We start from the raw sequence: 26,015 nt of genomic DNA, 5'->3' as shown, positions 1-26,015 counted from the left end.
AAGATGGCTTATGATTATTTTTCAATCGAAAGAGTCCATATAGCAGAAGATGGTCACCAAAGGGCCACCAGGGGGCCCAGGAAGTAGGGGGCACACCCAGGGGGGTAGGTCACGCCCCCACCCTTGTGGGCAGGGTGTGGCCCCCCTGGTGAAGTTCTTGCGCTCAATGTTTTTTATATATTTGGAAAACATCGTCCGTGAAGTTTTAGGACTTTTCGAGCTGTGCAGAATAGGTCTCTAATATTTGCTCCTTTTGCAGCCAGAATCCCAGCTGGCGGCATTCTCCCTCTTTATGTAAACCTTGTACAATAAGAGAGAATAAGCATAAGTATTGTGTCATAATGTGTAATAACAGCCCATAATGCAATAAATATTGATATAAAAGCATGATGCAAAATGGACGTATCATCCTGGACTAAGGGGTCCTCAGGCGTCCGACCTATTAGACATGGGCCGGACTGATGGGCTGTGAAGATACAAAGACTGAAGACTCTACCCGTTTCCGGATCAGACTCTCCTTTACGTGGAAGGCAACCTTGGCGTCCGAATATGAAGATTCCTTTCTCTGTAACCGACCTTATGTAACCCTAGATCCCTCCGGTGTCTATATAAACCGAAGGGCTAGGTCCGTAGACATATACATCCTCATAATCATAGTCAAACAGGCTAGACTTTTAGGTTTTAGCCATTACGATCTCGTGGTAGATCAACTCTTGTAATACTCATATTCATCAACATCAATCAAGCAGGAAGTAGGGTATTACCTCCGTAGAGAGGGCCCGAACCTGGGTAAACATTGTGTCCCCTGCCTCCTGTTACCATCGACCTTTGACCCATAGTTGGGGACCCCCTACCCGAGATCCGCCGGTTTTGACACCGACACTCGGTAAGCACATCACTATAAGCCTTGCAAGAATTTGACTAATGACTTAGTTACGGGATGATGCATTACGGAATGAGTAAAATAGACTTGCCAGTAACGATATTGAACTAGGTGTGATGATACCGACGATCAAATCTCGGGAAAGTAACATACCGATGACAAAGGGAACAACGTATGTTGTTATGCGGTTTGAACGATAAAGATCTTCGTAGAATATGTAGGAGCCAATATGAACATCCAGGTTCCGCTATTGGTTATTGACCAGAGATGAGTTTCGGTCATGTCTACATAGTTCTCGAACCCGTAGGGTCCGCACGGTTAATGTTCAATAACGATCGGTATTATGAGTTTATGTGTTTTGATGTACCGAAGATAGTTTACAGTCCCGGATGAGATCATGGACATGACGAGGAGTCTCGAAATGGTTGAGACATAAATATTGATATATTGGATGACTATATTCGGAAACCGGAATGGTTCCGAGGTGTATCGAGTATTTACTAGAGTACCCGGGGGTTACCGGAACCCCCCATGGGGTTATTGGGCCTCATGGGCCTAGTAGTGGAAGAGAGGAGGAAGGCCAGGAGGTGGCGCATGCCCCCCTACCCCAAACCAAATTGGACTAGGGGGCCAACCCCCTTTTCTTCTCTCCTCCCTCTCATTCCCCCTTCTCCTAGTTGGAATAGGAAAGGGGGGGGGCGAATCCTACTTGGAGTAGGATTGCCCCCCTTGGCGTGCCTCCTCCCCTTGGCTGGCCTCCTCCTCCCTCCCCCCTTTGTCGGGGAAAACTGATCCACGAACACCTATGGGGCCGGCGGACCGGGCCCCTTTCGGTTCGGCGGGGGGCGGAGATCGCACGAAGAGCAGATCGAGGCGAAGCACACGAGCAGTTTACCCAGCTTCGGAGCTCTCCGGAGAGATAACACTCCTACTGCTGCTTGTTTGATTATCTTGTGTTCTTGCTCCAGAGAGAGAGAGCGTAGTGTTTTTCTGGGTTCGAATGAGTCGAACCGAACCGAACCCCCTCTACGTTGCGCATGGGCCTCCTTTTATATGCTAAAGGGGTCACCGACAGGTGGCAACGCAGAGAAGGGTACAAATGTAAAAAGTGGGGTGGTTGGTACAGTTACTTGTATAGTGCACCCTACCTAACCCTGACGGCAGTGGACAAGGGCATTAAATGCCTGTCTGGGTCGCCCAAACAGTGCAGAAAAGGACCGTTAGGGGCGCCACTGTTCGCCATGATGGCGATCTTGTCAGCTTCGCATGCCACTGCGCACCGCTGGCTACACAGCCTCCCACCACGCGTGCCTAGAGAGGCCCCCAGGGTGACACGTTGGTGGATGCGCCGGAGCATGCGCACAGAGTGGCCGCCAGCCGCGGCAAGCGCCTTGCCGCTGTTGTTATCTTGTCGGGTCCAGAAGCTTGTCGCTCACCGGGCCTCGAGGTACCTTGGTTGGTCTTCCCGGCAAGCTCCTCTTGCCGGGGCCTTGTTGCCTTGCCGGAGCGCATGGCGCGTCGCGGAAAGTTCCTTGGAGTGCCTTGGTTGGCCTTCCCGGCAAGCTCCTCTTGCTGGGGCCTTGTCTCCTGAGCTTAAATACTTTGTTCTTGAATGGCTCCAAGGGAACCACGGAGGATCTTGGCGTTCTCCTGGCAAGCCTTGCCGCGGGGTGCTGCAACTACCCGTGCACAAGTTTGGGGTACTAGGGTACCCCTATTCTAGTACACCGACAGGAGCCCCCGGGCCTGGGCCAGACACGGTGTCGAGCGCTGTTGGGCCAGGCCCAAAACAGGGCACGGGCACACGCGGACTGGGCCATGCCGAATCTCGCTCCGTATCCACCGCGCTCTCCCCTAACGGCACGCATTGAATGCGGCATCGTGGGAGAGATCGTGGGTGGTTCTTTATTCGGAAGGGCGAAACGTCCGCCCCATCCCTCTTTATAAGCAGAGGAAACAGGGGCAGTTCGTTCCCCCTCGCTGGTTGCTACTACTCCATCTTCACGAACCTCCGCTACTCCCCCTTCTTCTCGAAGCCGAGAGAGCAGCGCTCCACCCCCCATTGCCACCAGCATCACCAACGCCGTCGACCTCCCCCACCACCTCCGCCATGGCTCCGAAAGCCGACAAGGGAAAGGGCGTGAAGTCGGCCGAGGCGCAGCGGCTCGCGGCGCTACGGAAGGAGCGGGTGATCTTCTCCCCCCAGCTCGGCGTGCAGGAGCTGAGGGAGTACTTCTACCTCTTTTGGGCGACGGAGACGCGTGCGCATCCGCGCACGAGGGTACTCCCGGCCGCTGCTTCGGAGCTGGCTCCAAACGGGTACCCATTCTTCACGCTATTCTTCTATTGCGGGCTTTGCCCGCCCTTCTCGGAGTTCTTCTGCGATATCATGAACACCTATGGCTTCCACCTCCTTGACTTCACCCCCAACGCCGTTCTGACCATGGCAGTTTTTGCACATTTGTGCAAAAACTTTGTCGGAGTCCACCCCAATGTTGCCCTTTTCCGCCACTTCTTCATACCTCGGGTAGAGAGAGGAGAGCCGCTTGCCGGAGGGATCGCCTGGATCTCGAGAGTTGGCAAGAAGGAGGCGTACTTGGAGGGTGAGCTCCGCAGCAAGTGGGATGAGTGGAGAGCGGAGTGGTGCTGGATCGCCGAGGAGAATCCGCAGCCCTTCACCACCGTGCGCCAAGCTCCAATTGTGCGCGACAATGACTAGAGCAATGTGGCCCCGGAAGACGAGAGGCTGAAGATTGCCATTACTAGGATCCTTTGCCTCAGGCTTGCCGGGCTCACTGTAGGCGCTGTAGGCGCAGATTTCCTCCGCCGCCGCATCGCCCCCCTGCAGGAGAGGGGGAGGCCCGCCTGGGAATTCAAGAACTCGGCGGACATCATGAGGCTGCGGCCGGGCCTCAACTACAACTTCACCATCTTGGAGCTGGATGCAATGCTCCTGGAGTTGTTCAAACGCGATCCCCAGCACCCATTCACGCTGCCGAGGGGCGTCGTTCCATTGTGCAACAATTCTTCGCTTGACCGGATCCGCGCCATGATGCCGTTGTGCGATTCACACGGAATCGTTCCAACTTGGCAAGAGCCCGCGGATGACGTCGTGCAAGCATTCTTCGACAACTTGGAAGAAGTGCCGGTCCACGCTGACGAGCAGAAGAGCCTCACCCGTGACACCACCGACGAGGAGCTGCAGCGCATCGCCACTAGGGCGGAAGAGGTTGCGGCTGCAGCTGCCGCGGGCGTGTTCGGGTTCACTGTGGAGGAGGCGGAGGCGGCAGAAGCGGCAAACCTTGCCGAGCGCGCGGAGTTCATTGGCGAGGAAGAGCCTGCCGGTTCTGAAGCCGAGCCGAGCAAGGCCGGCGAGGAAGAGCCCGAGCCTTCAGAAGGCTTGCCGCAGGCGGAGCCCCCGGCCCCGCCAAGGAGGCGTCTTCGCAGGGCCGCGGACGTAGCGGGGCGGCAGCCGGGTCAACAGCCGCCGAGCCGTGCGACACGCTCTACCGCAGCAAGCAATGTTGCCGCGGGAGCGCCTCACGCAGCAGCGGCAACTGGAGCGGGATCTTCCCGGGCCACCGCCACCGCCCCCGCCAAGCGGGCAAGGGATCCTACTCCTCCGCCTCGCCGCACCAGAGGGGAGCCGGACTTCGATCTTTCCGCGCTCAGCTCCGATGATGAGGAAGAAGAGTAAGTTTCTTTGGTGCTCTTGTAGTTCTTCAATCTTGCTGTTTTTATCTTGCATCTGACTTGCTTCAATCTGGACTCCTTTCTTTTCAGGACGCTGGCCCAGAGAGCGGCGAAGAGGGCCAAGGCCGCGGTGATCGTCATCGAAGATGACCCCACCGTGTCAGCAGGGGGTGGGTCCGAGACCACCTTGACGGACCCGGCAATCACTCCTCAGAGCAGCCCCCAGCGCAGCCCCCAGCGTAAGTTCATAGTTAGCTTTCTGCTGTCGGGCGCGCATGAGTGGTTTTTCCTTTGTTGATATCTTGCTTGTTGATCTGTGTAGGAGTAGAGCAGCCACATCAGGAGCGCCCGGAAGCTGGTCCCGAAGTGCCATCTGCTTCGACTACGCCGCCAAGGGAGGGGTTCCCGGTAAGGGAGCGCTCTCCGGCAAGGGAGGACTCTCCGGCAAGGGGCAGCACCGTTGATCCTGCGGCGGCCGAGACCGCAACTGCAGATCTTGGCACAGGTAATTCACTTGTCCAAAAACTTTCCCTTGGGTTCTTCTTCTTCTGATTTTTGATTGATTTTTCTCCCTTCTTCGTTCTTCAGACCCTTCTGCTGCTGAGCCAATGGAGACAGAGGGCGCCGGCGAGGAAGGGGCCGGTGCTGATGAGGCCGCCGGCGAGGAGGCCGCCAAGGCTACCGCCGCAGAAGCCGGCGAGGGGTCGGGCGATCGCAGTGACGACCCTGAGGCCGCAGGAGTGCCAGGCGCTGCACCGACCGTCGATCCTTCTGCCGCTGCTGCGGGGCCGGGCTCCGAGGAGCCCCAGCCCGGCGCCTACTTGAAGGCCGGCGACGATATCTTCATCAAGCTACCCTGGGCGTCGAGCTCCAGGGCGCCGGTCGAGGGGGAAACTTTTGATGGGGAGGTGCTCGCCTCTGCTGGACTATCGTTGGTCGACGCGCCCAGCAGCAGCAGTGGCGAGCCTGAGGAGGAGCAGCTGCTGCGGAAGCTGCTGTCACTCTACCGCGCGCGGCAAGCCAAGCTGGCTTCCCGGGAAGCGCTTGTCGCGAAGGCGGGAGTTGACATGGAGAAGCGCGCGGAGGAGCTCCGGGGCCACAATCAAGAAGCACTCCGGTCCCTGACACAGGAGCGGGAGCGACTCGACAAGGAGCGCACGGCCTTCCTTCTCGAGAAGGCCGAAGCTGAGGAGGAACAAAGGCTGGCCGCCGAGAAGCAGTCCGCGCGAGAAGGCGAATTGGTGCAGCGGAAGGCCAACCTCGACAGCTACGAGGAGGAGCTCGCCGAGCGCGAGCAAGCAGTTGGCGGGGCGCTCAAGGAGGCAAGGGACGCTGCCGCAATCGCAGAGGCTGCCAAGAAAGAGCTGGAGGAGAAGGTGGCGCAGCTAGAGGCCAATATCGAGAAGAGCGGCGAGGAGCTTGCCGCGCTCAAGCGTGAGCGTGAGAAGGATGCTGCCGCCCACGGTGAGCTACAAGGTCTTCTCGCTGAGAGGGTCAAGGAGCTCAGCGCCGCCAAGGATTCCAATGCGGACCTGGAGTTGAAGCTGGCCACGCTGATGCAGACGCTGGAGGCCGCCAAGGAGCGGGAGAAAACCTTGTCGGAGAAGGTCAAAGCTGACAAGGCGCTGCTGGAGAGCATCGCAGTTACCCAGAACTTGTTCAGAGACACTGTGGAGCACTGGACCGAGGGTCTGGTGAATATTGTCGCAGTCATCAACGAGGAGCTGGCGCAGCTGGGGATGGAGGACTTTGGGTATCCCTCCGACGAGAATCTCCAACCCAGCGCCAAGCTCAGCCTGTTCTTCAAGGGCGTGGCGACGGCACTCCAGCGGCTCCGGGAAAGGATCCCAAAGCAGCTGGCCGATGAGTCGCGCAAAATCTGCGCCGGGGTTCTCCAGAAGGTGCTGATGAAGGTGGCCTTCCGCAATCCAGGCCTCAGCTTCACCAACGTCCTCAAGTCCTTGCCGCCAGACGCCGATCGGGACGCACTCAAGCCCTTGTCGCACCCATTGTGGACAAGGTGACCGAGATCAAGAGGGTTGAGGGCGACCACGTAGACTAGGCCGCCCATTTCTTCTTTTTCCCTTGTCGCTGCTAATCATGTTATGAAAACAGTCTGTTAGAGCTGCGAGAAGTTATCTTGTAATATAACTTTATTTCTGTTATCAATTGCTATGTTATTTCCTCTACTAGATTCCTTCCTTTGTATGTTTTTACCCTACGCTTCTAGGGAACTTGTCGGCGCAGGCGCCCGAGCCGCGAGCGCTGGGTGCGGAATGTCAGCAGCCTGCTGGCGGCGCTGCTTCCGACAAGAAACCTTGTCGCGACTAGATGCAGCACACTTAAGATGTTGAGAGGACTCAAAACAAAGTAAGGGCGCAACTAGCCACGAGTTGGTTCCTCCGCGCACAGGTTTTCCATACAAAGCAGGGTCGTTCGAGGAAGATAACTCGAAAATTTAAAAAATTGATTGCTCAAACTTTGGCAACTTAGCTTTTCTGTCGTTTGCTTCTCGGCAAGGCAAAGCTTTGCTTGAACGACGCCCGGTCCATACCACAATCTTCTCCTTCCCCCCTGGCAAACTTGTGTGCGAGGGAACCTTCTTTTCCTTTGTTGAAAGAAAAGAAAGAAGAGAAAATTATGATATGGAGCCCTTCGGCTCGTTATTGCTTACCGGATGTAGGTGCTGCACAAAGTGTCAGATAACGCATGCAAGAAAGAAACTAATGCATGAAATGGACAAGTTGTGCGGAGCACATGGGATTTTACTTATGCACGGGATCTGCGCCCGGCTTTGTACAAAGGATTACATGCAACAGCGGCAAGACTTGTATAAAAGGTGGTTGCCGGAACGGGTTCCGGCAACTGCGCCCTACGGGAAAAACTTACGAAGATGTTCTATGTTCCATGAGTTGCTCACCGGAATGTCATCTTTGCTCTCAAGGCGGACAACGCCGGGCCTTGTGACTTGTTTCACCCGATAAGGGCCTTCCCACTTCGGTGTCAACTTGTTGGAATTCTTGGCGGACTGAACGCGCCGAAGAACAAGGTCGCCTTCCTGGAAGCTTCTGGCTTTAACTTTGCGGCTATGGTAGCGGCGCAAAGCTTGCTGGTATCGAGCAGCTCGTACAGCAGCCTGAAGACGATCTTCCTCAAGGAGCAGTGCGTCATCTTGTCGCAGCTGTTCTTGCTCAAGCTCATCATAAGCGAGCACTCGAGGTGATCCGTATACGAGTTCCGTGGGGAGAACTGCCTCTGCTCCATAGACTAGAGCGAAAGGCGTCTGGCCAGTGGCTCGATTTGGCGTCGTTCTGATCGACCAAAGAACCACCGGCAGCTCCTCGATCCAGTTTCTTCCGCACTTGCGCAGCCTGTCGAAAGTTCTAGTCTTGAGCCCGCGCAGCACTTCAGCATTTGCCCTCTCTGCTTGACCGTTGCTTCTCGGATGAGCAACAAAAGCGAAGCAGACCTTGGCGCCAAGGTCTTGGACGTACTGCATGAAGGTGCGGCTCGTGAATTGCGTGCCGGTGTCGGTGATGATTCTGTTAGGGATCCCGAAACGGCAAACAATTGACCTGAAGAACTTGACTGCTGACTGTGCTGTCACCTTCCTCACTGGCTGCACTTCCGGCCACTTTGTGAACTTGTCGATTGCAACGTACAAGTACTCAAAGCCCCCGACAGCTCGGGGGAAGGGGCCGAGGATATCGAGCCTCCAGACCGAAAATGGCCAGGATAAAGGGATCGTCTAGAGAGCTTGAGCTGGCTGGTGTATCTGTTTGGAGTGGAACTAGCACGCTTCACACTTGGTTACTTGTGCAGTTGCATCCTGGAGGGTTGTCGGCCAAAAGAAACCTTGCCGGAAAGCTTTGCCGGCAAGTGCTCTTGCGCCAATGTGGTGGCCACATATGCCTCCATGTATCTCTGCCAACAGTTTTTGTCCATCTTCCCGGCAAATACACTTCAATTTCACACCGTTGAGTCTTCTTCTGTACACTATGCTATCGACAAAGTGGTACATACTTGACTGCCGGGCTACTTTTTCCGCTTCTTCTTGCTCTTCGGGAAGTTCTCCTGTCTGAAGGAAATGGACAATCTGCTGTGCCCATGCTGGAGCTTGTGGCTCGACAACAAGGACTAAAGGCACATCTGCTGCTGCGGGAACATCCGCTTCTACGGCAAGGACTTGCGGCCCTACCGGAGCTTGATGTTCCCCAGCAAGCTTGCCGGAGCAAAACTTGTCGGGAGCGTCTGCTTCAACGGAACAAACCATAAGGCTTGCCGGAGCAGACTGCCCCTCAGCATTCTTGGTGTTGATCTTGGGGACTTTCTTGGCGGCGGCTTCGGGGAGCTCTGCCGGAAAGTAGTCACCAGAAACCAACTTCCTCTTCTTGCTTTGTCCAGTTGATGGTGTTACGGATGGTTGAGTCAACTTGAGCACAAAGATCCCTGGTTCCACAGGTAACTTTAGTGCGGCGCACTTTGACATGCCATCAGCAATGTCATTCTGAGCTCTTGGGATATGCTCCATCTGTAGGCCGTCAAAGTGCTCTTCTAGCTTCCTCACTTCATCAACATATGCTTCCATCAATGGACTCTGGTAGTTCTTGTTCACTTGGCGGACGACAAGATGTGAGTCACCCCTGACAATGAGCTTCTTGATCCCAAGGTCTGCTGCGATTCTGAGACCGGCAAGCAATCCTTCATACTCTGCAGTATTGTTGGTTGCTTGCTCCTTGGGAAAGTGCATCTGGACTACGTACTTGAGGTGCTCTCCGGTGGGCGCGACAAGCAGCACGCCCGCACCGGCGCCTTGCAGTGAGAAGGCACTATCAAAGTACATCAGCCACTCTTTGTTTGCCTCTTTGACGGGGATGCCCGTCTCTAGAATTTCTTCATCTGGTGTTGGCGTCCATTCTGCTATGAACTCTGCCAATGCCCTGCTTTGGATTGTTGAAGTGCTCTCAAACTTGAGGCCAAAGCTTGACAGTTTCAGCGCCCACTCGACAATCCTGCCTGTCGCTTCTGGATTTTGCAGTATCCTCTTCAGCGGAAAGCGAGTGACGACTGTGATCTCATGTGCTTGGAAGTAATGGCGCAGCTTTCTCGAGGCCATGAGGAGGCCGAAAAGCAACTTCTGCACACCAGAGTACCTTGATCTAGCCCCCTGTAGAAGGGAACTGACAAAGTAAACTGGACGCTACACCATTCTCTTCTGCATCTTATCATGCTCCTGCGCAGATCCATCTTTGTCGGGACCAGAGCTTGTCGGCGAAGCCCCCTGCTTGTCGCTGGATGCATCTGCCGTGGTTGTTGGCTCATCATCTGCCTCCCTCTCCGCCACTAACGCAGCACTAACCACTTGATTGGTTGCCGCTATATACAGCAGCAACTTCTCTTGCGGCTTAGGTGCGACAAGCGTTGGAGTGGAGGACAGGTATCTCTTCAAGTCCTGCAGCGCAGCCTCCGCCTCCGGAGTCCATTTCATTGGACCTGCCTTTTTCAAAATTTTGAAAAATGGCAGGGCACGCTCAGCAGATCTAGAGATAAACCTACTGAGGGCAGCCACGCAACTGGCAAGCCTTCGTACATCCTTGACGCGCTTTGGTGCTTCGATCTGCTCAATGGCCTTGATCTTGTCGGGATTGGCTTCAATTCCCCGCTGAGACACGAAGAACCCGAGAAGCTTGCCGGAAGGAACTCCAAACATGCACTTCTCGGGGTTAAGCTTGAGGTTGATCTTGCGCAGATTTGCAAATGTCTCGTCTAAATCTTGAATCAGGGTCGCCCTGTTCTTGCTTTTGACCACTATGTCATCCATGTAGGCTTCCACATTTCTGTGCATCTGCGGCTCAAAAGCGTGGTGGACTACCCTTGCGAATGTTGAACCAGCATTCTTCAAACCGAAAGGCATCCGTACGAAGCAGTACGTGCCACACGGGGTGATAAATGCGGTTTTCTCTTCATCCTCTTCTGCCATGAAGATCTGATGATATCCTGAGTATGCATCAAGAAATGAAAGCAAATCACATCCGGCTGTGGAGTCAACAATCTGGTCAATGCGCGGCAAGGGAAATGGGTCTTTGGGACAAGCTTTATTAACATCGGTAAAGTCAATACAAAGCCTCCATTTCCCGTTAGCCTTGCGCACGACAACAGGATTGGCCAACCACGTGGGATGGAGCACTCCTCTGACAAGGCCTGCTGCTTCTAACTTCTTGATTTCTTCTGCGATGAATTCTTGGCGCTCCACTACCTGTTTCCTGACTTTCTGCTTGATGGGCCGCGCATGAGGACAAACGGCAAGGTGGTGCTCAATTACTTTCCTGGGAACACCGGGGATATCAGACGGTTGCCACGCAAACACGTCGACATTCGCCCGCAGGAAAGCAACGAGCGCGCTTTCCTATTTGGGGTCAAGAGTGGCGCTGATGGTGAAGGTACCACCAGTGCCGTCCTCCTTGGCGGACACCTTCTTGGTCTCAGGTGGAGCTGCCATTGCCTTCTTACACTTGCCGGTGGAGCTCGATGGTGCGTCCTCAATGGTAGCGCAACACTCCGAGGAGGTGCGCTTGCCGGAGTGAGCATCAGAGCTCTTGCCGGACTTGGTCTTCTTCTTCCCCCCGGGAGCTTCAGCGGCAAGTGTCTTGCGTTCTGCTGCGGCTGCTGCTTCCCGGTAGATCTTGTCGGCACAGATAAGAGCATCCTTCTTGTCGCCAGGGACAGAGATGACACTTATCGGGCCTGGCATTTTCAGTACGTTGTACGCATAGTGAGAGGCTGCCATGAACTTGGCGAGTGCCGGACGGCCAAGGATTCCATTGTAAGGTAATGGAAAGTCAGCAACATCAAATGTGACCCTCTCAGTCCTGAAGTTCAGCTTGCTGCCAAATGTTACCGGCAACGTGATCTTTCCCTTCGGCTTGCTCCTTCCCGGGTTGATTCCTTGAAATGTACCGGTCTCTTCGAGCTCGCTGTCAGGGATCTGGAGTTTCTGGAGCACCGCAGAGGAGATCAGGTTCAAGCCGGCCCCTCCGTCAACTAGCATCTTAGTGACCTTGAGGTTGCGGATTGTTGGTGAAACCAACATCGGCAAGCACCCGACCGCAGTTATGCGATCAAGGTGGTCCTCAATATCAAAGATGATAGGCGTGCTGGACCATTTCAGAGGCTTGCGTGACTCGACGGGTGGTTCTGCTGCATTAACTTCCTGCATCCACTGCTTGAGCTGACGGTGTGAGGTATGCAGAGAAGCACCACCGTCAACGCCCACGACCTCTGTGGCCTTTTGGAACTCCTGCTCATCAGTCTCCTCATCATCCATATCTTCATCGTCGTCGTCATCTTCATCCTTGTCACGGCCACGAGGAGGTCTGTCTCCTTGCCGCTACTTGGCCTTGCCGCGGCGTCCTCCTCGGCCGGGACGTTTCTTGCCGGATCCCCCAGCACCTTCCTGGGCCTTCTCCTTGTCGCGCCGCTCGTATTCAGCTTTCTGTTGCTCAACAAGCTGCTCGACTTTCCTGCAGCTCTGGAGATCATGGCCCTTGGTGCGGTGGATCTTGCAATACTGCTTGTTGGTGCCGTCCTGCTTGTCGGCGACCGCCACCTCCGCGGCAACCTCCTTGCCAGAGTCACCAGCTTTGGCTTTGTTGGTGCCACCACCGTTGCCGGACTGCTCAACAACTAGCACCTCTTTGCCTTTCCTCTTCCTGTTGTTCCGCCGCTGGTTTTTCCTTGCCGGGGAAGCATCTTCACTGTCAGATCCTCCCGCTCCTACATTCTCTCCGAGGAGTCTCCTCCCTTCCTCAACACGTGCACACTTGTCGGCCAGTGCATATAACTCACTGACGTCCCTGATCTTGCACATCGCCATTTCCTCCCGCATCCTGCGGTTTCGCACATTCTGATGGAACGCGCTGATCACCACGGCAGGGTGGACGTCTGGGATGTTGTGCTGCACACTGCTGAATCTCTAAATGTACTTGCGTAGGGGCTCTCCTTCCTTCTGGGCGAGCAGATGAAGATCACTCTCCTGGCCATGAGGCTTGTGTCCGCCTGTGAAGGCGCCGACAAACTGATGGCACAGATCAGCCCAAGAGGATATGGAGTTGTCCGCAAGTGCATGAGCCAGGATCTGACGTTGGGCTTGAGCACCAGCGGGAAGTAGTTGGCAAGGATCTTGTCATCCCGTCCCCCGGCAGCCTGCACCGCAATGGTGTAGATGCTGAGGAACTCCGACGGATGCGTCTTGGCGTCGTACTTCTCTGGTACATCTGGCTTGAAGTTCTTCGTGCTGGGCCACTGGACTTGCCGCAGCTCACGAGTGAACGCAGGGCAACATACCGCGTACGGCAGATCGCCTGGTTCCCCTGGCGCATGCATGTCAACAGAGGGCCCAGCGTGCTTGTTGGATTGACGTCGCGCTTCTCTTCGGCGCTCGATGCGAGTTCGAGCGTCTTCTTGTTGTCGATCATGAAGAACTTGGCGCTGATGGCGACGAGCTCGTGGATCCGACGATGCAGTGGAGTCGCTGTCGAGGTGGATCCGGCAAGTCGGCGATCTTGGCCTTCAGGGTGGTGATTGCATGGTAGTTGCACCTCCGCCCGTTTCGTCGCCACCGGCTCGCGCCCGGCAACCCTGCCGCAGCGGCGACGCGCTCGGCCGCCGTGGAGTGTTGCCGTTGGCGTAGCCGATGAGACTCTGAATGGTGGCCCTCCATTCGTCGATCTTGTCCGACGTCGGAGGGTAATCTAGGAGCAGTTGAGCTCGTGCCAAAGCTTCTGCTGGAGTGGTGGGTGGCAGTGGCGGACGGCGCGAGGAGCGGGACGTGCTCGGATTTCTAACTATGTTAGAAGGAGCAGTATCCCGTGCAGGCGACCGTGCCCTGCTCGTGCCAGCATGCTGGCGTGCATGCTGGTCTTGAGCGCCCCGAGATCCACTAGCTTGGTCTTGGCCTATCATGCGTATGGCACTGCGAGTGTCATGACGCTGTTGGTCTTGCGCCTCCTGAGAGTGGCGTGGAACATGTACAGTCACCAAGGTTTGTGCAGCCTTGTCCTTGGACCTGGCAGCATCATAAGCTTCCTCGTCGACGTCCATTCTTCCGCCGGCGTCCATTCCACCACCCGTTTGCTCCAATGGTGGCGGAAGTGACGTGGACGGAGCGGTTGCCGCCAAAGTCTTCTTCTTCGGTGGCATGTTGATGAAGGGAATGAAGATCTAGCTCGTGTGAATGCCGGATCGGGTTCACACAATCTCGACGCGCCCTACCTGGCGCGCCAAAGATGTCGGGGAAGACTGATCCACGAACACCTATGGGGCCGGCGGACCGGGCCCCTTTCGGTTCGGCGGGGGGCGGAGATCGCACGAAGAGCAGATCGAGGCGAAGCACACGAGCAGTTTACCCAGCTTCGGAGCTCTCCGGAGAGATAACACTCCTACTGCTGCTTGTTTGATTATCTTGTGTTCTTGCTCCGGAGAGAGAGAGCGTAGTGTTTTTCTGGGTTCGAATGAGTCGAACCGAACCAAACCCCCTCTACGTTGCGCATGGGCCTCCTTTTATACGCTAAAGGGGTCACCGACAGGTGGCAACGCAGAGAAGGGTACAAATGTAAAAAGTGGGGTGGTTGGTACAATTACTTGTACAGTGCACCCTACCTAACCCTGACGGCAGGGGACAAGGGCATTAAATGCCCGTTTGGGTCGCCCAAACAGTGCAGAAAAGTACCGTTAGGGGTGCCACCGTTCGCCACGATGGCGATCTTGTCAGCTTCGCATGCCACTGCGCACCGCTGGCTGCACAGCTTCCCGCCATGCGCGCCTGGAGAGGCCCCCAGGGCGACACGTTGGTGGATGCGCCGGAGCGTGGGCACAGAGTGGTCGCCTGCCGCGGCAAGCGCCTTGCCGCTGTTGTTATCTTGTCGGGTCCGGAAGCTTGTCGCTCACCGGGCCTCGAGGTACCTTGGTTGGTCTTCCCGGCAAGCTCCTCTTGCCGGGGCCTTGTTGCCTTGCCGGAGCGCATGGCGCGTCGCGGCAAGTTCCTTGGAGTGCCTTGGTTGGCCTTCCCGGCAAGCTCCTCTTGCCGGGGCCTTGTCTCCTGAGCTTAAATACTTTGTTCTTGAATGGCTCCAAGGGAACCACAGAGGATCTTGGCGTTCTCCCGGCAAGCCTTGCCGCGGGGTGCTGCAACTGCCCGTGCACAAGTTCGGGGTACTAGGGTACCCCTATTCTAGTACACCGAGACCGTTTATATACATGGGAGGGGGGCACCCTAAAGGAACACCAACGTTTCTCTTAGCCGTGTGCGGTGCCCCCCTCCACAGAAACACACCTCGGTCATATCGTTGAGGTGCTTAGGCGAAGGCCTGCGCCGGTAACTTCATCATCACCATCACCACATCATCATGCTGACGAAACTCTCCCTTGGCCTCAGCTAGATCAAGAGTAAGAGGGATGTCATCAAGTTGTACGTGTGCAGATCACGAAGGTACCGTGCGTTCGGTGCTTGATCGGTTGGATCACGAAGACGTTCTACTACGTCAACCACGTTACTTAACGCTTTCGCTTTCAGTCTACGAGGGTATGTATACACACTCTCCCCTCTCGTTGCTATGCATCTCCTAGATAGAACTTGCATGATCGTAGGAATTTTTTTGAAATATACATTCCCCAATAGTGGCATCCGAGCCAGGTCTATGCGTAGATGTTATATGCACGAGTTGAACACAAAGGAGTTGTGGGCGTGGGTATATACATATTACTTGCCGTCACTAGTTGTTTCTTGATTCGGCGGTATTATTGGATGAAGCGGCCTGGACCGACATTACCTGACCACGTTCAAGAGACTGGTTCTACCGACATGCTTTGCACACAGGTGGCTGGCGGGTGTCAGTTTCTCCAACTTTAGTTGAATCAGATTCAATGCACATGGTTCTTTCTGAAGATCAAAAAGCAATCACTATACCGTGTTGTGGTTTTTGATGCGTAGGTAAGAACGGTTCTTGCTAAAGCCCATAGCAGCCACGTAAAACTTGCAACAACAAAGTAGAGGATGTCGAACTTGTTTTTGCAGGGCATGTTGTGATGTGATATGGTCAAGACGTGATTATATAAATTTTTGTATGAGATGATCATGTTTTGTAACACAGTTATCAGCAACTGGCAGGAGCATATGGTTGTCGCTTTATTGTATGAAATGCAATCGCCATGTAATTGCTTTACTTTATCACTAAGCAGTAGTGATAGTCGTGGAAGCAATAGTTGGTGAGATGACAACCATGCTATGATGGAGATCAAGGTGTCAAGCAGGTGACGATGGTGATCATGACAGTGATTTGGAGATGGAGATCAAAGGCACAAGATGATGATGGCCATATCATATCACTTATATTGATTGCATGTGATGTTTATTCTTTATGCATCTTATTTTGCTTAGTGCAGCGGTAGCATTATAAGATGATCTCCCACTAAATTTCAAGGTACAAGTGTTCTCCCCAATTATGCACCGTTGCTATAGTTCGTCGTGCCGAGACACCACGTGATGATCGGGTGTGATAAGCTCTACGTTCACATACAATGGGTGCAAGCCAGATTTGCACGTGCAGAATACTCTGGTTTAACTTGACGAGCCTAGCATATGCAGATATGGCCTCGGAACACTGAGACCGAAAGGTCGAGCGTGAATCATATAGTATATATGATCAACATAGTGATGTTCACCATTGAAAACTACTCCATCTCACGGGATGATCGGACATGGTTTAGTTGATATGGATCACGTGATCACTTAGATGATTAGAGGGATGTCTATCTAAGTGGGAGTTCTTACGTAATATGATTAATAGAACTTTAATTTATCATGAACTTAGTACCTAATATATTTTGCATGTCTATGTTATTGTTGATAAATGGCCCGTTCTATTGTTCCATTGAATTTTAATGTGTTCCTAGAGAAAGCTGAGTTGAAAGATGATGGTAGAAACTACACGGACTGGGTCCGTAACTTGAGGATTATCCTCATTGCTGCACAGAAGAAGTACGTCGTGGAAGCACCGCTGGGTGCCAAACCCGCTGCAGGAGCAACTCCAGATGTTATGAACGCCTGGCAGAGAAAAGCTGATGACTACTCGATAAGTTTAGTGAGCCATGCTTTACGGCTTAGAACCGGGACTTCAAAGACATTTTGAACGTCATGGAGCATATGAGATCTTCTAGGAGTTGAAGTTAATATTTCAAGAAAATGCTCAGATTGAGAGATATGAAGTCTCCACTAAGTTATACATCTGCAAAATGGAGGAGAACAGTTCTCTTAGTGAGCACATACTCAGAATGTATGGGTACCACAATCACTTGACTCAGCTGGGAGATAATCTTCCGGTTGATAGTGTCCTTGACAAAGTTCTTCAATCACTTCCACCAAGCTACAAAAGCTTTGTGATGAACTATAATATGCCACGGATGGATAAGACAATTCCCGAGCTCTTCGCAATGCTAAAGCCTGTGGAGGTACAAATCAAGAAGGAACCTCAAGTGTTGATGGTCAACAAGACCATCAGTTTCAAGAAGAAGGGCAAAGGGAAGAAGGGGAACTTCAGCAAGAACGGCAAGCAAGTTGCTGCTCAAGTGAAGAAGCCCAAGTCTGGACCTAAGCCCGAGACTGAGTGCTTCTACTATAAAGGGACCGGTCACTGGAAGTGGAACTGCCCCAAGTATTTGGCGGATAAGAAGGATGGCAAAGTGAAAGGTATATTTGATATACATGTTATTGATGTGTACCTTACTAATGCTCGAAGTAGCGCCTGGGTATTTGATATTGGTTCTGTTGCCAATATGTGCAACTCGAAACAAGGGCTACGGATTAAGCGAAGATTGGCTAAGGACGAGGTGAGGATGCGCGTGGGAAATGGTTCCAAAGTTGATGTGATCATCGTCGGCACGCTACCTCTACATCTACCTTCAGGATTAGTTTTAGACCTGAATAATTGTTATTTGGTGCCAGCGTTAAGCATGAACATTATATCTGGATCTTGTTTGATGCGAGACGATTATTCATTTAAATCAGAGAATAATAGTTGTTCTATTTATATGAGTAATATCTTTTATGGTCATGCACCCTTGATGAGTGGTCTATTTTTACTAAATCTTGATAGTAGTGATACACATATTCATAGTACTGAAGCCAAAAGATATAATTTTAATAATGATAGTGCAACTTATTGGTGGCATTGCCGTTTAGGTCATATTGGTGTAAAGCGCATGAAGAAACTCCTTGCTGATGGGCTTTTGGAATCACTTGATTATGAATGACTTGATGCTTGCGAACCATGCCTCATGGGCAAGATGACTAAGACTCCGTTCTCCGGAACAATGGAACGAGCAACAGACTTATTGAAAATAATACATACTGATGTATGTAGTCCGGTGAGTGTTGATGCTCGTGGTGGGTATCATTATTTTCTGACCTTCATAGATGATTTGAGCAGATATGGGTATATCTACTTGATGAAACATAAGTCTGAAACATTTGAAAAGATCAAACAATTTCAGAGTGAAGTGAAAAATCATCGTAACAAGAAAATTAAGTTTCTACAATCTGAACGTGGAGGTGAATATTTGAGTTATGAGTTTGGTATTCATTTGAAACAATGCGGAATAGTTTCACAACTCGCGCCACCTGGAACACCACAGCGTAATGGTGTGTCCGAACATCGTAACCGCACTTTATTTGATATGTTGCGATCTATGATGTCTCTTACTGATTTACCGCTATCATTTTTGGGTTATGCTTTAGAGACGGTTGCATTCACGTTAAATAGGGCACCATCAAAATCTGTTGAGACGACACCATATGAACTATAGTTTGGCAAGAAACCCAAGTTGTCGTTTCTTAAAGTTTGGGGCTGTGATGCTTATGTGAAAAAAGCTTCAACCTGGTAGCTCGAAACCAAATTGGAGAAATGTGTCTTCCTAGGATACCCAGAGGAGACTGTTAGGTACACCTTCTATCACAGATCCGAAGGCAAGATATGTGTTGCTAAGAATGGATTCTTTCTAGAGAAGGAGTTTCTCTCGAAAGAAGTGAGTGGGAGGAAAGTATAACTTGATGAGGTAATTGTACCTGCTCCATTATTGGAAAGTAGTTCATCACAGAAATCAGTTCCTGTGATCCTTACACGAATTAGTGAGGAAGCTAATGATGATGATCATGAAACTTATGATCAATTTACTACCGAACCTCGTAGGTCAACCAGAGTAAGATCCGCACCAGAGTGGTACGGTAATCCTGTTCTGGAGGTCATGTTACTTGACCATCACGAACCTATGAACTATGAGGAAGCGATGATGAGCCCAGATTCCTTAAAATGGCTTGAGGCCATGAAATCTGAGATGGGATCCATGTATGAGAACAAAGTATGGACTTTGGTTGACTTGCCCGATGATCGGCATGCCATAGAGAATAAATGGATCTTCAAGAATAAGACTGATGGTGACAGTAATGTTACTTTCTACAAAGCTCGACTTGTTGCAAAAGGTATTCAACAAGTTCAAGGAGTTGACTATGATGAGACCTTCTCACCCGTAGCGATGCTTAAGTCCGTCTGAATCATGTTAACAATTGCTGCATTTTATGATTATGAAATTTGGCAAATGGATGTCAAAACTGCATTTCTTAGTGGATATCTTAAAGAAGAGTCGTATATGATGCAACCAGAAGGTTTTGTCGATCCAAAAGGTCCTAACGAAGTATGTAAGCTCCAGCAATCCATTTATGGACTGGTGCAAGCATCTCGGAGTTGGAATATACGCTTTGATAGTGTGATCAAAGCATATGGTTCTGTAAAGACTTTTGGAGAAGCCTGTATTTACAAGAAAGTGAGTGGGAGCTCTGTAGCATTTCTGATATTATATATGGATGACATATTGTTGATCGGAAATGATACTGAATTTCTAAATAGCATAAAAGGATACTTGAATAAGAATTTTTCAATGAAAGACCTTGGTGAAGCTGCTTATATATTGGGCATCAAGATGTATAGAGATAGATCAAGACACTTAATTGGACTTTCACAAAGCACATACCTTGATAAAGTTTTGAAAAAGTTCAAAATGGATCAAGCAAAGAAAGGGTTCTTGCCTATGTTACAAGGTGTGAAGTTGAGTCAGACTCAATGCCCGACCACTTCAGAAGATAGAGAGAAAATGAGAGTGATTCCCTATGGTTCAACCATAGGTCAATTATGTATGCAATGTTGTGTACCAGACCTGATGTGTGCCTTGCTATTAGTTTAGCTGGGAAGTACCAACGTAATCCAGGAGTGGATCACTGGATAGCGGTCAAGAACATCCTGAAATACCTGAAAAGGACTAAGGATATGTTTCTCGTTTATGGAGGTGACAAAGAGCTCGTCGTAAACAGTTATGTCGATGCAAGCTTTAACACTGATCCGGATGACTCTAAGTCACAAACCAGATACGTATTTTTATTGAATGGTGGAGCTGTAAGTTGGTGCAGTTCTAAGCAAAGCGTCGTGGCAGGATCTATGTGCGAAGCGGAGTACATAGCTGCTTCGGAAGCAGCAAATGAAGGAGTTCATATCCGATCTAGGTGTCACACCTAGTGCATCGGGTCCAATGAAAATCTTTCGTGACAATACTGGTGCAATTGCCTTGGCAAAGGAATCCATATTTCACAAGAGAACCAATCACATCAAGAGACACTTCAATTCCATCCGCGATCAAGTCAAGGAAGGAGACATAGAAATTTGCATGATACATACGGATCTAAATGATGCAGACCTGTTGACTAAGCCTCTCTCACGAGCAAAACATGATCAGCACCAAGACTCCATGGGTGTTAGAATCATTACTATGTAATCTAGATTATTGACTCTAGTGCAAGTGGGAGACTGAAGGAAATATGCCCTAGAGGCAACAATAAAGTTGTTATTTATATTTCCTTATATCATGATAAATGTTTCTTATTCATGCTAGAATTGTATTAACTGGAAACTTAGCACATGTGTGAATACATAGACAAATAGAGTGTCACTAGTATGCCTCTTCTTCACTAGATCGTTAATCAAAGATGGTTAAGTTTCCTAACCATAGACATGAGTTGTCATTTGGTAAACAGGATCACATCATTAGAGAATGATGTGATTGACATGTGACCCATCCATTGGCTTAGCACTATGATTGTTTAGTTTATTGCTGTTGCTTTCTCCATAACTTATACATGTTCCTATGACTATGAGATTATGCAACTCCCGAATACCGGAGGAACACCTAGCGTGCTATCAAATGTCACAACGTAACTAGATGATTATAAAGATTCTCTACCGGTGTCTCCCATGGTGTTTGTCACTTTGATTGTCGGAGAGGTATCTCTGGGCCCTCTCGGTAATGCACATCACTATAAGCCTTGCAAGCAATGTCACTAATAAGTTAGTTACGGGATGATGCATTACGGAACGAGTAAAAGAGACTTGCCGGTAACAAGATTGAACTAGGTATGATGATACCGACGATCGAATCTCGGGCAAGTAACATATCGATGACAAAGGGAACAACGTATGTTGTTATGCGGTTTGACTGATAAATATCTTCATAGAATATGTAGGAGCCAATATGAACATCTAGGTTCCGCTATTTGTTATTGACCATAGATGAGTCTCAGTCATGTCTACATAGTTCTCGAACCCGTAGGGTCCGCACGGTTAACGTTCGATGACGATCGGTATTATGAGTTTTTGTGTTTTGATGTACCGAAGATAGTCCGGAGTCCCGGATGAGATCATGGAATATTGGATGACTGTATTCGGACACCCGAATGGCTCTGAGGCGTATCGAGTATTTACCGGAGTACCGGGGGGTTACCGGAACCCCCCGGGGGGTTATTGGGCATCATGGACCTAGTAGTGGAAGAGAGGAGGAAGGCCAGGAGGTGGCGCCCCCCTAGCCCAAACCAAATTTGATTAGGGGGGCCGGCCCCCTTTCCTCCTTTCCTCCCTCTCCTTCCCCCTTCTCCTATTTGGAATAGGAAAGGGGGGTCGAATCCTACTTGGAGCAGGATTGCCCCGCTTGGCGCGCCTCCTCCCCTTGGCCGACCTCCTCCTCCCTCCCCCTTTATATACGTGGGAGGGGGGCACCCCAAAGGCACACCAAAGTTTCTCTTAGTCGTGTGAGGTGCCCCCCACCACAAAAACACACCTTGGACATATCGTTGCACTGCTTAGGCGAAGCCCTGCGCCGGTAACTTCATCATCACCCTCACCACACTATCGTGCTGACGAAACTCTCCCTCGGCCTCAGCTGGATCAAGAGTATGAGGGACGTCACCAAGCTGTACGTGTGCAGATCGCGGAGGTTCCGTGCGTTCGGTGCTTGATCTGTTGGATCGCGAAGACGTTCGACTACATCAACCGCGTCGCGTTACTTAGCGTTTCCGCTTTCGTTCTATGAGGGTATGTAGAAACACTCTTGCCTCTCGTTGCTATGCATCTCCTAGATAGATCTTGCATGATCGTAGGAATTTTTTTGAAATACTGCTTTCCCTAATAGCCCTTGGTACGCATCAACTTAGTAGGCCCATGGGCCAGCCTCCGGAATGGTGTGCCCAGACGTTAGGGGGAGGAATCATTTTTTGGGTGGCTGAAGCTAGAATATCCGAGATTGAAGAAGAAGCACGGCATCCGTTGCATGGACATCCAACATCCGCTGCTACTAGAACCGTGTGTTGACTATAAGTTGACAAAGCCTTGCATATGCGTCAACTTACTTTTTTTAGGGGACGCATCAACTTAGTAGGCCCACAAGTGTGTGGCAGAGAACTTATAGCCCATTTGTGATTTGTAAGAATTTACAGCCCATTTTTGAATTCTAATGGAATTTATTACAACCCATTTACAGTTTGTTAAAAGTACATCCCATTTTCTAGCTAGGACAACGATTAATAATTTCAACCAACCGTTCAAAACACAATTCAATAAAATTTCCCACATTTTGATGGGATCTGAAATATTTTTACCCCAAAATTTCTAGTCAAATTAAATACAATTTCAATATAAATTTGTATTACATAAAAATCCAACAAAACATTGCGCGGGCAACAATTAATGAAATTAAAATTTTCAAAATCCAAAAAAATTTATAAACTAATTGCGTGTTTGGTGCATTTTTTTATAGTTACTGCCCAGTTTTTATAATTACATACCATTTATTATTTTTTAAATCCCATTTTCTTGTTAAGCCTAATGCATCCCTCCTTGGAAAGATTTGCAGCCCAGCAGGGTGGAGAATAACAAGTTGACCTTGCCTGGGTATTCCACAAAAAAAAGTATAGCTGGGCTAGCGATTTTCATCTTGAAAAAATTAATATCTGGGCTGGATATCTGGCCTGGGCTAGATAGGCTATAGCCCGCCCAGTTAATACCCTACTCTCCTCTGAATAACAACGAAAACATCGCTCAAGAACACAAATACTGCTCGAGCTGCTTGGTCCCAGCTGTCGGCCGCTCCTTGTGCAATTCTCTCATTTTTTGACTACATAGGTTGACGATGGTGTGCGACCGTGATGGCAGGAAACCAGGAGGAAGCAAAAAAAATTATAGTTGTATATAATAAGGAGGCACTTGCATACGTGCAGCTATGGCCCTGGTGGGTCCCCACTGTCATCCTCTCCAAGTAAAGTCATCTCCACATTCCTCATGTCCGTTGACCATGTTGACAATGCGAGACGGCGGCACAACGGCGAGCGCAAAAACTCGAAGGATGATGTAGAGGGCCTCGCCTGCCCTACGGATGGTCAGATACAGTGCCCGCTGCTCATTCAGGAAGCCAGGATCATAGGGCCACATGTCAGCGACGGATTGGCGTTCACTTGTTCACCAGTGCTCATTGAGGAGACGGAGGTTTTAGCACAAGTCCTCCTGCGCTAGTAGCTCTTCCGGCATTAGGGCGTCAAAGTGCGGCCGTACCTGCTCTATGGTGAAGACCGCATGAACCGGCTTGGACAGTGATGCCGGCTCCTGGTGTGAAGCTACGTTCATCGTGTGATTGTCGAAGCTCAGCTCGGCGAGCATGCTGGCGAGCCAGCATGTCCGGCTGCTGGACCGACCCACTGCCAAGCACGAGTCTGACTGTTGTGGCCCACCAAGACTGCCTCCCTCGCCCGTGCGCGCTTTCCGCCCGAAACGGTTAGTGCCACCCGCCCTGCTTCCCAGTGTAGGCGATTGCTCCGCCTTAAAACAACACAAGTGCCGTCCGTCCGTCCGTCTGCCACCCACATTAATGATATGTGGTTACTGAGGCGGCAACTCTTACACCACACGTCCGTCCCTCCATCGCCCACCATTGCTATATAAACTGTTGCGCCGGCCATAACCGTAGTCATCCGCCTCCGTTCCACACCACTACTGCCCACCATTTCTTCCTCACGCTCCAGATCTCTTCGGGTCGGGCGGACGACGTACCACAAGGAGATGGCAGCCATTGCTGCCGACTAGCTGGCTGGCAGGCAACAGGAGGACGACGACGTCCCAATGGATAACATGGTAGTCGATGATCCGGCGCCAACCCCCTCCTCCGTGCCATCCTCGTCGGTGCATTGCACCATGACCATCGGCGAGGCCCGTGCCCAATACATGGACACGGTGAGGCAGAAGTGTCAGGAGAAGTTTTGGGAGGCGCAGGCCGACGCCGCCTACAACCACCATCTCCTCCAAGAGCACCTGCAAGCGGAGGAGCACATCGCCACGGAGCGGGAAGTGCAGGAGGCGCTGCTTGACTCATACCGCTTCGCTCGCGAGGGCCGCCTCGAGCGCTGGCGGTACCGCATGCGGGTGGTGGAGGCTGCGGCCGCCTACAAATAGGGCGATGAAGCGGGCGAGGCACTGTTTGGTGAGACCAAGGACGAGGCAGATGACAATGCCGGCTCCGACGACTCCTCGCTCCGCTGGCATCGACGAGGCCCTGCTCCGCCGAGGCCCTGTGGCGCCAACAACGAGGCAGAGGACACTGCTGGATCCGCTGAGGCCCCGCTCCGCTGGCACCGAGGCGGAGGACCTTGCCGGCTTCGGCGAGGCCCTACTCTGTCGAGGCCCCGCCCTGCCAACAATGATGTAGAGGACATCGCCGGCTCAGCCGAGGCCCCACCCTACCAGTGACGAGGGGGGGTGGGATTTCCCCCGGTCCTCCGAGGCGCCACCCCACTGGCAACGAGACAGAGGACATCACCGGCTTCATCGAGGCTCCGCCCCGCTGCCAGCGAGGCCGTGCCACACAGAAAATGAGGAAGAGTAGAACACGGTAGGTCGCCGCTGCTCGGGTCCAAGTAAGGCCACTGCTGCTACCCTCCAGTTGAAGCCAAGCTAGGCGGGTTGACACTTGATGGTCGATTAGCTTCTTGGCGGCGACATGAAGTCAGAGAGCTATGCTGGAGAAGGACGCTGCTTTAGTTTACTTAACTGCTGGTGCAGTTGGGTCAATGACACGTGGGCCCAACAGGCATCTGGGCCACATGTCAGTTATGCAACTGCACCTGCAGTTAAGTCACTGAAGCTCAGTCCACTGGACAATAAGCTTCTGGTCGGCTCAGCCATACACAGGTGGGTAGAGTCGGTTAATTAATTATACCTCCAGCGCACCCCTTTTTACTTGAAGAATGTATGAATTGTAATGAAATCCGGCATGTTTATATGAAATCCGACCGTGTATGAATGAATTTAGTTCGATTAGTTCGAATTCTTGCATCACTGGCATTGGATGAACATGCAAAACAATACATACTAGGCTTATTCCCAAGGTGATCACCTTGTTTGCATCAGTTTCACACGTACTCCATCCGGTCCTTTTCAGTCTACATACAAGCTTGTCTGCAGTCAAATTATCTCTACTTTGACCAATCTTTGAGAAAAAAGTATGAACATTCAGAATGTAGAATCAACTGACTTGAAAGAAATCTAATATGCGAAGTAAAAAGGGGGAGTACATTGCAATCAAACACACATGCCTGGCAATTCATAGAGAACATTCAAAAAAATCGATGATTATGCATCTCAGTGATTCACATGCCAGAGCCAATATTTACTTCACAACTAAACAATAAAGAAAAATCGATCGATGCTGCTGACAGCAAAGGGCGTCCCATTAGAAAATATCAAACACATGTCTTCTTGCTAACATCAATGAGCAAAATTTGACAAGGTTGTCCCATTCCAAAATGTCAAATGTGTGTTGTTTTGCGTACATCAATGTGCAAACTTTGACAAGGTTTTCCCATTCCAAAATATCAAATGCCTACAATTGTGGAAAGGGCAGGGTTTGCCATTAGTTCAGACATTGACATGGCACCTCAAGCAAAATAAACTAGCTGTTCTTTTTGTGCAGTTCCATCAAAATCAACCAAATTCGCGCGTAGCTTGTATGATTTCGCCTTTATATG

This window comes from Triticum dicoccoides, chromosome 7A (assembly GCF_002162155.2).
Source record: "Triticum dicoccoides isolate Atlit2015 ecotype Zavitan chromosome 7A, WEW_v2.0, whole genome shotgun sequence".
In the NCBI taxonomy this organism is placed as follows: Eukaryota; Viridiplantae; Streptophyta; class Magnoliopsida; order Poales; family Poaceae; genus Triticum; species Triticum dicoccoides.
This window is presented reverse-complemented; position numbering follows the sequence as displayed.